The sequence below is a fragment of the Pinus tabuliformis genome, chromosome 6 (genome assembly GCF_031772625.1).
Source record: "Pinus tabuliformis cultivar Carrire ecotype Pingquan chromosome 6, CPIR1, whole genome shotgun sequence".
In the NCBI taxonomy this organism is placed as follows: domain Eukaryota; kingdom Viridiplantae; phylum Streptophyta; class Pinopsida; order Pinales; family Pinaceae; genus Pinus; species Pinus tabuliformis.
In genome coordinates this window covers 1,674,784,611-1,674,799,593 of record NC_142292.1, presented here as the reverse complement: position 1 = coordinate 1,674,799,593, position 14,983 = coordinate 1,674,784,611, and the positions used below count along the sequence as shown (strand labels likewise).

Here is a 14,983-nt window from a genome sequence, read left to right as displayed (position 1 = left end):
GGCCTAGGGATCCCTTGACCGGTTTTGGTTGGATACATAGTAAACCCTGAGGGTGAAGTCTCAGTTTAGTGCCTATTGATTCGGGTTTGGATTGTGGTAAAGAATGAGAGATTTGTCTTGGTTTAGGGCCTAGTCATCCAATATTGGATTGTGGTAAAGCCCGAGAGACAAGGAGATAGAAAATTCCTCAAGGATAGTGATGGATTCCGAATGGCATTCAAAGTTAGATTTGCTTGTGATTGGAGCATTGGTTTTGGTGTGACCATGGTTTGATGAGGGTGGTGGTATTTTAACCTCTGGATTCCATTGGTTGTTCACAGATTAGTTGTTCTATGAGATCCCACATTCATGCTTGGAATATGGCTCGGGGGTGACTCGCTAAAAGAGAGATTTTGTTTAGCCATGTCTATTGTCGGGTGGTAAGTGAAAGTCCAAAGTTGGTCAGATTTTCCTATTATTAATAAAAACTATTTTCTCTTAGTTTTTCATTCGTTTATATGTGGATTTAATGGCTATCATATCTCTTATATTTATATGGTTTTATGTTGGTTATAAACATGGTTAAATGATTGGTTCATGTCATGGTTATTTCATGTATTTACTTGTAACTGATAAATCGATGGATGCAAGACCTAATTGATGTTATAATAGTTCAATGGAGAAGGACATGATCCTTTTGGTTACTTTTCATAATTTCTTTTAATCATTTATGCTTAGATTCTTATATCCTAAACCTATAGCTTTAATTGATGTCAAGTGTTTGACAGAATGTTAGTCCCAGATGGGGATGCTTAGGCCTAGTCTTGAGGTTGAATTTTTATTTTTTATATTGTCATCATGACTTTGATGGATTCTGAAGGTTATAACAAGTTATGGGTAGAGGCCGAGATTATGGGCTAGAAAAGTGGCTCAAATCCCAGGGACGTTGGCACAGGTCCATTGGAAAAAATCCAGGGATGCTGGCACACATGCCTATCAGATAGACTTTTGTTTTTGGTCCTTGTCTTTCCTATAACTTGAGAGAGACCATGTGTTAAAATTCTTAAATCATTAGCAGGACTCAGGGAGGTGATGTCTGAGTGGATGACATGTCTCCTGAGGGTGTTGTTGCCAATGTGGATGACTTTGTTTGATATGTTCCATTGGTTCCATTTCCTTAAGGTCACCAAGGAAGTTAAATCCCTTATAGTAGCCTCTCGTGTCACATGTTTAGCCCAACTAGCTGGTTGCTAGGGTGGACCTGGGAGGAGGGGGTGTTACATATTCATGTTCTACTGTAGAGTTTGATTCTTCATCCTTCAGTTCAAATTCTATCTTTTTAGGTTCTTTTGGTAGTAATTCATGTTTAACAACATCCTTCACCTATCTAAAAACCACATCTCGATTGTACACAAACTTCCTTGTTTCTAGGTTCCAAATCTTATAACCTTTTAAACCATGCTTATACCCAATAAATATGAACCTTTCAGATTTACTATCTAGCTTGGTTCTTTTCTCCTTTGGAACATGTACATATGCATCATAGTCGAATACCCTCAAATGTGAGAGAAAGGGTTTCTTGCCAGTCCATACCTCGTGTGGAGTCTTATCCTTCAATGCTAATGAAGGTGATCTATTAAGTAGGTAACATGGTATCCATTATCTCTGCCTAAAATTTCTATCCTAAGTATGGGGGTTTCACTACAAAGAAATACCATATCATGTGTGTTCATTTTGGGGCATAAAAAATGAGCAAAACATGAAATAATATATTGAGCATATAATAGGGGGATAAAGGATTTTTATATGATGTATAGAAATATCTATATTACAAGGTATTGTTTAGATATTATAGTGGCCATGCAGAGGCAAAAACAAAAGTGGGTTGGAGAAATAGAGGTTCAAGAGTATAGTGGGAGTATCGAGAGTGGGAAGGAGAAAGATAAAAATACGGTAATATTAGCTCCATAGTAGCCTCATATTCAAATGTTGACATGCAATTCATGGTAATGTTAAATTCTTAAAGTAAAAGTGACATTCTCCTTTATCTCTCATTTTCATCCTTTTACATAATTTTTTAACATTACCATGAAATGCCTCAGGCTGTTTGAGTGGTTCTGAACTCGTTAGATTTCATATGGAGAAAGTAGAATTTTAGATCTCACTCAAAATCCAACAGACTTATCAGTTTTTCAGTATTTCAGGATTTCAAGGTTTGCAATGTTTCCATTGGATTTTGTCATGTATTAGGGTATGGAACTTGTATTTAATTAAGATAACCAAGCCCTCTATGTACCTTGATGTTAGTGAAATTAGTTTCGAAATTCCTCTAACATGACCCTACTAAAAATGTACCCGTTAATCAAACAAAATATTGAGTTGCCATGCTACATTTTTTCTATCTTATGTTTAGAGGGTGATATTATTGACAAAGATCCAAAGATAGGCAATGGTTTTGATGATATGTAGGTATATATTGTAGCATGAAATTTTTGGATGGTAAAGGCCATCCACAACCTATTTTTTGATGTATTTTTGGTTCAGAGATGGATTTCAATCTATGTTATTTTGGTTATGTGCACCCTTACATGAGACCTTGTAATTTGTGGACCTATGGTCGATGAATATTATAACTACTAGATGAATGATGTTACATGGTTTAATCCATATTTTTATGTTTTTTATCATAAATTAATCATTGTAAGTGTTTTTGACATATATGCATCAAAACATATAAAAGTATATATGACATAAAATTTACTCCCAAAACGCTCCTAGGATTGTCACTCCTCACTGCTACTTTCAATCCCACTTCCCACTTCTACTCCTGCTTCCTGCTTCCACTCCTATTCCAAAGAAAACTTTCTCTAGAACATACATGCATCACATTACTAATACCTCTATGATCTATGTCTAATGTGTGCATTAATAATTTTTACCTGTTTCTTAGCTAGTGATCCTCCCAATGATGAGGCAATAGAGAAGACACTGAATATGGCACCTTCTCCCTTTGCTTACATTAGTGATAAACAAGTTGAATGAAAGTGAAGGAGACAATTATATCGATTATTTATTGGTAAGGGGTATAAGCATGCCACATGATATAGTGAAATAAACTATTGTTTGGAAGAAGGTGCATACATGCTAAGGGCACACATGTCACACCTTTAGTTAATTCCAGTTTATATGTTCTTTCAAATTTAGAAATTTTGGTTTTGGATAGAGTTTTTCTATTATTAGAGCATTTATTTTGTTATTTTTAGCATGGATGATCTATTATTACTAAGAGGGTGCAAATCCTTAGTCAATTAGAATACTTATGCATGAGAAATTCCCATCTTAGGTAGAAGACAAAAATCTAAAGGAAGGGATGCATACTTGGATGCTCGAGTTCATCTTTTGATGGACAAACAATTACTTGGGACTCTTAGCATGCAACTATCGTATACAAGGTGATCAGATTAGGGATATGATTAGACAAAGTGCAACCAAATAAGGCTTTGAAAGTGTACATATTCATTGTGCATTCTCTCCTCTTCTTACTCTATAAGCGAGATGAAAGGTGCACCATTGTGTTGGTTATTGAGGTTTTGTTTTGAACCGTTGTAGTGTATATTTTTCAGTATTCAATAGAATATATATGCAATTGAGAGTTTAAAGATATGTATTTTCCATTTAAATTTTCCACAGTATGTATTTGTAAATCAATCAACATATATTCGCCTCTTTTTTATTGAGTCTTTCAAGTTTTGAGCTACCTAGTATTTAGGTTATTCTTTCTTGGTGTAGAATATTCTTACCATTATTAATGAAAATAATGGGATCTATATATAAATGGGGATAAAAAATGTTAATGAAAAAATGGATACCAACAATATCTAGTGGAAGTAGGTGCTTTTTAAATTCGGAAGGTGGATTGGGTTTGTATTGGTAGGGGGTTAAATAAAGTGATTTTTAGAGGTATTTTCCAATATGTAGTCTAATTAAGGGTATTTTTTAGTATGCTACAAATTCACGTGCTATGTTAGAGTTTCATTGAGTGAATCCATGACTGTCCTAACCCAACACCATTAAGCATGCTTCTTGCTCTTTCCATCAATGTCATGTTCATTCTTTTTGCAACTCCATTTTGTTGAGATGTGTATGGAGTAGTATTTTATCGTGTTATACCAAAATTATAATGGAACTCTTGAAAATCCTTCTTGCTTAACTCTCCACAATTATCTATCCTGAACACCTTGATATTCTTCTCTCTCTCATTTTTCACCACAACCTTAAATTCTTTAAACTTGTCAAAGGCTTTAGATTTCTTCATGAGGAAATATATCCATGTACTCCTCAATAATTCATCTATAAATGAGACATGTTACATAGACTTACCAAGTGATGGAACTGACAGAAGTCCAAACACATCACTGTGCACAAGCTGTAATATCCCTTTCATCCTCTTTGAACTTGAGGAGAAACTCACTCAATTTTGATTCCCATATACACAATGTTCACAGAAATCCAAATCTAGAGAGAAATTATACATACCTTCTACCATCCCAGTAGAATTCAGTATTTAAAGGCCCTTCTCTCCAATATGTCCAAGCCTTTGATGCCATAACATGGTATTTTCTTGGGAGACCACTAGATTTTCTGCTCCATTTCCAGGAACCACAAGACTGTTGCACCCATCAATATCAATGCTACTCAGAAGCTTGTACAGATTTCCAATTCGAACTCTCCACATCAATACTAGTTCTCCCTTAATCATCTTACATGTGTCTTTCCCGAACTCTATTTTTACACATACATCATCCATCATGCTTATAGAAATTATATTTCTAGTGGATGTAGGAATATACAAGACATTAAGAAGTGTTCTAATCCTTCCATCTTGCAACTTCAAATTGAATTTTCCATGTCTAATGATTCTGGCCTTCCTCTCATCCCCTAAGAATACATCACAAAAATCTCTCGTACTCACAAAACCACTCCCTGTGGAGAGTGAAGTGAAAGAATTCACCTCAGTCAATGAAGCATGCCTCGTGATCTATATATGTACCCGAAGAATAAGCCAAGTACACATCCCCACCTTCATTTGAGGTGGCTTTCACCTTCACGAAAGGAGCATCATCAATCCCTTTCCTTTCTTAGGATTTTAGATTTTCAATGCTTTTTGTAGTGCCCTTTTTTTCTACATTCCTATCATACCTTCTCGAGTTTTAGTTCATATTTAGATCTCCCTCTAGATTTAGGTCTCCCACTTGAGGACTTATTTCTATTTATTTTATTGAGCTATCCTCTTATAGACAAGGAATATCCATTCTAGACCTTTATATGTTTCCATCTCATCTCCTCTGGCAACAAGGATGAGACTATTTCTTCAAACTTCAAGGTTGTGATGTTGCTACCTATAGGAGCAACTAGATTATTCTAAGAATATGGTAGAGAACAAAACAAACTCATGCACTTATCTTCATCTAAAAAATTATATTAATAGATAACAACAAACTTACCATAGTATTAAAGGAATTTAGATTCCTTTTCACCGAGTCTCCATCCTTCAGCCTTAGGTTATACAACGTTTTCCGTGGGAACAATTTGTTCACTGGAGACTATAATTGATACAAAGTCCCTAACTTGTCCCACAAAACCTTCTTCATAGCCTCCCCTAATACATTCAACAATATTGAGTCTAAGTGACACAATCTTATTGTTCTCTTCATCTTCTGAACTAACTTTTCTAAGTCTTCTCCTGACATTGTTATTGTTTTCGTGCCTAGATATACAATAATCTAGTGTTATGAGTCCACCAATAGATCCTCCACCTTGAGCTTCCACAATTCAAAAACCTCACCCTTAAATTTCTCGATCTCTATATTTCCATTATTGCTCATCTTCTTTCACTGCAAGAATCGATCTTGCAGATCTCCCACTAAACATGGTCTACCACAGGCCAGAGTAAAACCCTTAGCAGCCAAGGGGTCCACTTGAAGTCGAAACTTCTCTGATACCAAATGTAGGTTTTAACCATATACATAAATTACTTGCAAATGAATTCTTGAAATAGAAAAAAATGGAAAGAAAATAAACCTAACATGCACAAATATTTCCCCCTCGATCCTAAAAACGAGACTACTAGATTGATTTTTCCTTATTTTCATTTCAATGTAACAATACATATATACATTTCAAAGCATTCATAAATATCAATCTACTGACCATGGATTAGAACATAATCGTAGTTCCCTTGACCGTATCTATAAAATACCATAGGTAGAAAACCATCATGCCCAAAACCATGTGCAAAACCACCCAATTTTTTTTTGAGGCACTCCCTCGGACCCCAAAAAAATTATTCTGACGCCAATCATGGAAATAATATAACACATACCCAATAACAGTATCATGGTATATTAATGCCACATGTCACTTTGTATGACACTTGTTCGTATGAATTTTTTAATTAATTAATAAATTTATTTAAAAATATAAAAAAAGATGTTTACTTCTAAGAATTAATTCTCGACTATTCACTTCATAGTTATTGATGACTATATTAATACTTTAAAACCACGAAATAATATAACACATACCCAATAATAGTATCATGGTATATTAATACCACATGTCACTTTATATGGCACTTGTTCTTATGATGTTTTTAATTAATTAATAAATTTATTTAAAAATATAAAAAAAGATGTTTACTTCTAAGAATTAATTCTGGACTATTCACTTCATAATTATTGATGACTATATTAATATTTTAAAACCATGTTTTGGGATAAATTTAATACTTGATGATGGGTGGTGAGACCTTCATAATTATTGATAGTTATATTAGTACTTTAAAACCTTGTCTCAAGATAAATTTAGTACTTAATGATGGGTGGTGAGACAAGTTAAATACCTAACATCACTAAAACCTACACACAACATATCTAAAAATCAACATCATGGAAAACTACACTCACAAAGATAATATTTTTTAAATTTCTCAAAATTTTAAATTTATTAATTGATGTGTAAAACAAAAGAATGACTAACTTATTACGATAAGAGCTTTAAACACCACTCCTTCCTTTAAATACTTTTCAAAAATTAGTTGATAAGTTGAACAAAAGCTTATCTTGATGTTAAGAGTTTCTTTTGAAATATTAGTTAATTAGTGCAACTATAGAGAAGGGATAAGAAACAATTAGGGAGAGAATTGATTGTATTGTTAGGAAATGTGAAAATAATTATTATCATGAAATTGGTGTATGAGACTCCCTTGTTTGTGGACAAGGGACCCAAAGAAGCATAAATACTTTATTACCTTTAGTTTTGGACCTATGACCTCTTAGGAAGAAACACATACTCTTAACCATTAGGCCCACTAAATCTATATTAATTAATGAAGAAAAATAAACATATATTAATTAATAATTCATGAAGGAAAAATAAATTAGAATAAGAAAATGTAAAATAGATTATGGTCAAAGTAAAATAGAAAGAAAAAAAAATAAGTAGAATTACAAAGATTTTAAGTTGAGCAAATTCAAGATAGAATTGAAAAAGTAATAAAATAATGTTGAGTGGTAAATTATTTGTAATAAAATTAGCTGTATTGCTAAAATGGATAATGGTCAAAGTAAAATAGAAAAGAAAAAAGAAAAAATAACTAGAATTACAAGATTTTAAGTGGAGCAAATTCAAGTGAAATTTTTAATTCAAAAAGTAATAAAATAATGTTGAGTGGTAAATTATTTATATTAGTAAAATGTATAGATTTGGTGCAAGGGATTTAATTATTTATAATAAAATTACATAAAATAGTATAAAGGGGTTGGATTCGGTCAAAGGTGAAAGGAAATTATGCTAGAGAGATGGGAATAATTATTTACTTAAATTAAAAGCATGAAAATGATATTAAATGATATTAAAAATTAAAGAAAGTATATTATCTGCTAAAAAGGATTGGAAAAGAAGGATAATATTGGGGTGAATAGGGATAAATGAATGGGAAATATTTGACACTTAATTTGGATTTTTAAGGAAAAGGTAAACCGGAGTTGGGATAAAATTAAAAGGTTTACAGGGAGATGATTAAAATTAAAAATATTAAAGAAATAAAGTGATTAAGGGGAATGGATGGTAGGGGGCAGGTTAGAGTAGTCATACTTACCTGATAAGGTTTCAGACCCAAAAAAAGATAGTGGGTTTCCACAATGACTTAAGTAGTATCTATTTTTTTTTAATTAAAGTAGTTGAGCATTTTTTTGTTTTCAGTAGATTTAAGTGGGACGAAACCGAAACTAAGATTTTGTTTTTATACCAAAACAAACAAGATCGGAATTATATTTTAAGAGGTTCTTAACTTAAATTTTAGAAAATTGCCCATACTCTCTTCAATTTTAATAACAAACAAGATGGGCTGCGACGCAGCTAGTCCCTGCCATAATCCATAGTTGAACGACCAGCTTGGATGCAATGGGATGTAAGGGATTATGGCTGGTAGTGCTTCCTTTGGGGCCAATGCCTCTGCTGCTTCCTCTTGGCCCCTGCTGCTTCCTCTGGTGCGTCCTCCAGGGGACTCCAGTAAAACTAAGTCAACTGTAGCTCCAGCTGCCTCTGCCTACGCAGCTCTATCTGAGTTCATGTATTCCACCTACCATAACTGATTGCCGCCAACGATAATGATAGCACATGGGCATAGTGAGATGCTTTTAATATTGAATTTATAGGTTGAGAATGAGAACTTGCTGATATCATTAAATCAAGGGCAGCAGCACCCTCCACGTGTGCGTTCCCTATCGCCACGAGGGCCGTTGATAATAAAAATCTCATTTAAAAAGAATACAGTAAAAGCAAGTTAAAAACATATCTGTTGAGCCTGGGCCCTATGTTCGGCACAGATATAAAATTGTGAGAAGTGCAGTGTAATGAAAAAAGTTCATATAAGCAGCAAGACATTCAGAAAATATGGAATATGAAAGTATCCATCAGAGGATATGTAATAATTATGTGTGTATGTGAATTCACAAGCCGGTGCCGGTAATCAGACCCTACAAGCTGCGGTAATAGCATGATATTACTACAGAGAGCTGCATTAATCTAATACTCGCTAAAGTACTGGGTCCCTTCATTTCTTATAATACTCGCTAAAGTACTATACACACCAACGAGTAGTAGGTGAACCAGTGAACTCCAAAAGAACTCACGAGTATGTGGAAAACGGAGGCCTTATCATCATCACGATCTTTAGTAGAAGGTTAGACAGTCCTCAAAGGTGGGGTGTTGCTGCGACCACGCTCCCTTGAAAACTGACTATTAAAATATTTAAGCAAGTCAAATTAGATATCGATAATAACGAATAGGGCGCCGTCCATTCGGTTGATAATAAAATCTAGCTACCTCAACAGTTTGACGGTTTGGAAGGTGGAGTTTCGGCTGCGCTGAGACCCTCTAACAACAAGTCAAATGCGTGCGCGCTTTACTGGCCCTTCGATTTCAACCTAACTACCCATATGTACATATTGTATTTCACATAATATTTTTTTTTATAGCTATAAATATACTTCTATTCGCATTTACTCAGGGTTTCGGTCCAGAAACCTTGTTCAGGTACAGCGAGCGAGCATGCAAGGAGACAATTGCCAGGAAAGCTAACAAAGAAGCAGAAGCGTGGTGTGCCAGGTATGTTTACATGTTACAGAGAATTTAATTATATTCCTTCTGTAATTTCATAATTACTGCAAAGTTTGTAGAAAATAAAAATTGTTTTCCAGTTGCCGACCATTGATTTATGGAAACGGAGACAACGCTTTATCAAGTCATATTATAAGTCATATTCAAGTACACAGGTAATAAAAACCTCACTTAAAAAGATTACTCGAAAAGCAAGTTAAAAACATGTCTGTTGAGCCTCGCCCCGTGTTCAGCACAGATATAACACGTGGCTTGCATGCTCGCAACTTTATTGTAACAATCCAAAACATCTGTCTTCGGTCACTATTACAGATCTCCATGAAGATGACATCCGATCCAGATTAAATGCATGAATGCTAATTATCCAGAGTTGAAGTTTCCACAAATACAGGCCCACCCTTGGCAGAAGGTTGCTATTGGCAACTGTTATATCTCCAATTTACTCCTTTCGCATCACTGTAGAAAGTGACGTGTTTGTTTTCTCAGCTTTTCCACAGGCGAGCACCTGCAGAGGCGATAGATCTTCTCTGAAGAATTCTCCAGTACTCACCGAGTCTTCGCTGCACTGCTGTAAGTTAGATACATTTGTACATAGCTTGGTCTAGAGCTAAATTGCTAATTGATACTTGCATTCATATTTCTTTTCTATTCTATAAGTTACAAAGAAAAAACTCGAATAGACAGAGTCGATTAACCATTTAGAATAACATATGTTGAACCACAATCATGTAAAATCAGTGCGAGCCAAACTGTAAGGGAATTATGTAATGATAAAAATTTCCTGTAAAGAAGAATTTACCTTGCCATAATAAAAATGGTTATGTATTTATTATTTGACTGTAACATTGGTTAGTTCGAGACGACACAGAGGTGTGCTCCCAAAAAAGTCCAAATGTGTGATAAATAATCTAATATTAAAACAACACATGGGCATAGAAACAACCCTGTTGGATGCAAGGGTCTCTCTGTCAGCCATGAAAGCCATACATTAATGAAAATACCAATCCTGTAGGGATGGAATTGATAAAAGAAAAACCCAGAAATTACAATCAAAACTGGTCATTGAAACCCCAAATCTTTAACACGAAATTTATATCTTTAAGTTCTGAATAATAAGATCGTATTCATGCTAAGGATGCTCAAAAGTGGTCAAGCCATTGTATAATAATGAAGTAACATATCTATTCACTACTAGGACTGCAATATTAATAGTAACTAAGTTACAAGATGTAAACCCTATGCGGAAAAAACCTTAAATACATTCTGGATTTAATAAATCTAATTAAAGACTACGGGAACAACAGTTCCTCCAACCCTCAGTAAAATTGATCAAACCCTCAATAGCTAAGTCTTGAGAACTATTTAGGCTTTTCCAAGGGAGCCTGGAATGGTGAATGAGTCAAATGTTGGAACCAGAAGTTCGTTCCACAACGGAAGTTGCGACCTACATTCAAGTAAACAAACATTATCACTGGAATGAAATAATACCCACATAGGAAAAAGGAAAAATTGTTACCGTGACTACAAGGAAGGCGATACCTTGAGGGAGTGACTTACCCGTTGGCAGCCACCGGGAGTGGAGAAACCCCATTTTGTTGGGTGAATAAGCCTGCATGCATAGCCAAATTTAGAGACCTAAATGTGAAACGATTATTGTAAATAGAGTACAGAATGGAGGATAATTCAATGGTAAGTTTTATACCTTGTCTTCTGTGGTACTGGTGCAGGTGTAGATGAAAGCAGCTGAACCAACGCTCTCTCCATTTCTGCTCACCAAGAACGACATGAGAGCCGCAGTGCAGATGAAAGGAGCTGAACCAGCGCTCTCTCCATTTCTGCTCACCAAGAACGACATGAGAGCCGCAACAGCCCTGTAATGAATTTGGGAAAAATGTGGTTAAACTTACGAATATTAATTAACAGTCAATACTGAAAGCGTTTTAAGGGAGAGTCCACCTGCTCTGAGGGACTCCATGGAAGCTCTGTGTACACATGCAGCCATGTCGAATGGTAGCGGTGAAATCCAGTCGCGATAGCTTAGAGGTTGCAGGAATAAGCTTTGGATTCAAGCTGTGGACGATGATAGCTTAGAGGTTGCAGGAATAAGCTTTGGATTCAAGCTGTGGACGATGAACCAAATGTAAAGCACGAGTAAGAGGCAAGAAATACAGCATCTGTTCTGCATGCAGAGTGACACGTTCAGCCTCCTCAGATAGCTCAAAGAACAAGCAACTTAGGATATGTACCCATTCGCACTTAACAGTAAAAATTAAGGAATTAATGTCAGCATTAAATCGAAACCGCAAACCGTCAAGGCCAGTTGATTGTGGGTAAGTAGCAGTTTAAGATATGGTCCGGCCTCTTCCGCCTCGGGAAGAGGCCAAATAAGATGGCCAACAGAAGTTGAAGTGCAAACTTTATGATATAACTAAAAATACCACTAAAAAACCCGGCGATTTAATGTTATCTGCCCTCCGAACAGTTACTATAGTCCCTGCCGGATGCCAGATGGCAGGGACTAATAAGATCGTTTTTATACTTGAAGAGTGTAAACATAAAATTTAGAAAAGTGCCCATGCTCTAATCGATTTGAATTTATAAAAGTTTACCTACTCTTCGTATGTGGATATAAATTAAATTTTGTTAGTGAAAACCGACAAGTCGCATGGGAACTTTTGAACGGAGAGGGTTACATGTCGAATGACGTGTTCTTTGGGGGCATATCTATGTATGATGTAAACTCTTGAACGGTTAGGGTTACAAGATGAATGCCGTGTTCTTTGGCGCATATCTACGTGGGTTATAAATAAATAATGATAGGAACACATATGAGCGTGGTATCCTGAATAGTGTTCTAGTATCTTAATAGCTTCGAAGCTGAGCAACGCTTTATCTTCATTACTGTTATATAGTGTTGAGCTATCTTCCATAGAATCGAGAGAATTGTGGCAATGAATCCAGCAGTGACGGCCGAAGGGCAAACAGAAAGAGAGATGGAAATAGTAGTGGAAGATCGAAAGGTAATGATACCCGAGAGGTATATAGACATCATAAGTGGAGAAGTTGCTTATGATCCTGTCCGATTACCGCCCGAACAAGATCCCACCCAGCTTCTCTATGACAGAAAAACTCTGCAGGCCATTTGGGAAACTGAACACCATGCCAAAAACCCACTTACTCGACAATGGTTTGACGTTAAAAGTGCCATTCCGCAAAGAGAATTGAGAGAAGAAATCAAGCATTTTACTACACTTCATGGATTTCCTCCCAAAACTGTAATTGCCAACTACTCAAAAATTCTGAGCGAGAGAGAGATGAAACATTATTTACGGATGTTATGTAAATATGTGAAAGCGAAACCGATCACAGAGAAGCAATGGGAGCAAATATGGAAGACAGTGAATTTAATACGCTTGCTTTGTGACTATGATTTTCAGAACATAATATCTGTCATGTCTCTGGAAGGGATCAGGTATTTCGGGAAAGTGATTGTTGAAATCGTAGCAGAAAAGGACGCCAAAAGAGCTGCTCTAGATGTGGCGAAGGAAATAGTGAGGGCATTTGAGATAATAATAAATGGACTGAAATCACATGGAGAAAATCCCAATATAATTCTTGGTAACGTACAAGAAAATTCCACTGGACGAGCCAGTCGATTTAGAGTATTACTCATGATTGTAGTTAATGTTTATAAGAATAATGAGGGGTACAAAAAAATTCTATCCCTTGTTTGGCGATCATTTTCTACAATTATTCATGAGATTGCCGGACATAGTAACACAGGTACTGAAGTTGAAAAAACCATACTAGCCTTTCTGGAGGGTTATCCGTTTGCCTTCAATAAATTTTGTGAAGGGAATGCAAAGGATATCAGCAGCGAAGATTTGAACCACGGGATTGCTCTTCTCAGAACAGCAAAATTTACGCTATCAACTTTCAAAACGAAATACTTGGAAGGACTGTTTTATGCCCTAATTATCTGCATCTCTAGAGAAATTGAGAGGTCGAACGAAAAGGGTGACCTTACAGGCGGACAACTTATCGAAGCCCAAACGCAGGGGCGGCATAACGCTGAGGCCCTTGAGAAGGGTGTTAGGCTTATCAAAGATATAGCCACGGAATATAGCGAATTAGGTTTTACTGTTCGAGAACGAGCTTTAGAAATAGTGGAGGAGGTGGTTCATATGTTTCACCGCACCACTGAAGAAGCGGAAAACGTGAATGAAAACCAGCGGGAACCAAAGATTCGGTTTCTAATTTGTAAAAGCAATTGCGAAATGCTTCAATGTGTTCATTACAGAATCGCAGAAAATACATTGGGTGTGATCCAAGTGATGAGAATGAAATCTCCGCAGATTCTCAGGTTGAGTACCCGAATTCTCCACGACTTCGTTAATGTTCGAACCTCCTGATCATATGCAACTTACTGTCATAGAGAGCTTACAAACAAAGAAGTTCAATGTCCAAAGTTTTATTCTCAAAAATAATCATTGACCCTACACATAAGCGACAACGTCTTAGGGTTTAATGAGGGTGGTTGTGTTAATTCAGCTCATATTAAATTTAACTTTGGTTTTCTCATGTGCGACCATATGTATATGTGGCTTTTATTTCATTTTAAGGGATCTGACCAAAATCGACAACGTCTAGGGTTTAATCAGGGTTGCTTTGTTAAATGAGTTCATATTAAATTTAATTTTGGTTTTCTCATGTGCAACCATATGTATATGTGGTTTTTATTTTATTTTAAGGGATCTGACCAAAATCGACAACGGCTTAGGGTTTATTCATGGTGGTTTTGTTAAATGAGCTCATATTAAATTTAACTTTGGTTTTCTCAGGTGCGACCATATGTATATGTGGTTTTTATTTTATTTTAAAGTATCGGACGAAAATCGACAAAGGCTTGGGTTTTAATCAGGGTGGTTTTGTTTAATGAGCTCATATTAAATTTAACTTTGGTTTTCTCATGTGCCGACCATAATCGACAACAGCTTAGGGTTTAATCACGGTGGTTTTGTTAAATGAGCTCATATTAAATTTAATTTTAGTTTTCTCATGTCACCATATGTATATGCGGTTTTTATTTTATTTTAAACGATCTCACTAAAATCCATCTAGTTATATTTACTTTTGTTCAAACCATTAAAAATAATGTTAAATGTTACATGATTATTTCACGTGGATTATTATCGAAACAAATAATAACAAGTAACGTTGTTTAATGATGTAAACTTTTAATAATAAGAAAATAATTAAGATGTTTTTTCTCAATATATGAGGGAATGGTAAATTATAATTTATCTTTCAAAGCCTGTATTTG

At 35.5% G+C, this 14,983-nt stretch overlaps 1 long non-coding RNA gene across 1 annotated transcript; it reads right to left on the bottom strand.

The window, feature by feature from the left end:
• Positions 1-11,417: 11,417 nt before the first annotated feature.
• LOC149265399 (uncharacterized) lies at positions 11,418-11,995 on the bottom strand. The gene is made up of 2 exons (XR_016251227.1): positions 11,617-11,995; positions 11,418-11,531 (listed from the first exon to the last, which is right to left on the bottom strand). It is a non-coding gene; the product is annotated as an uncharacterized LOC149265399 (long non-coding RNA).
• Between the last annotated feature and the right edge of the window lie 2,988 nt (positions 11,996-14,983).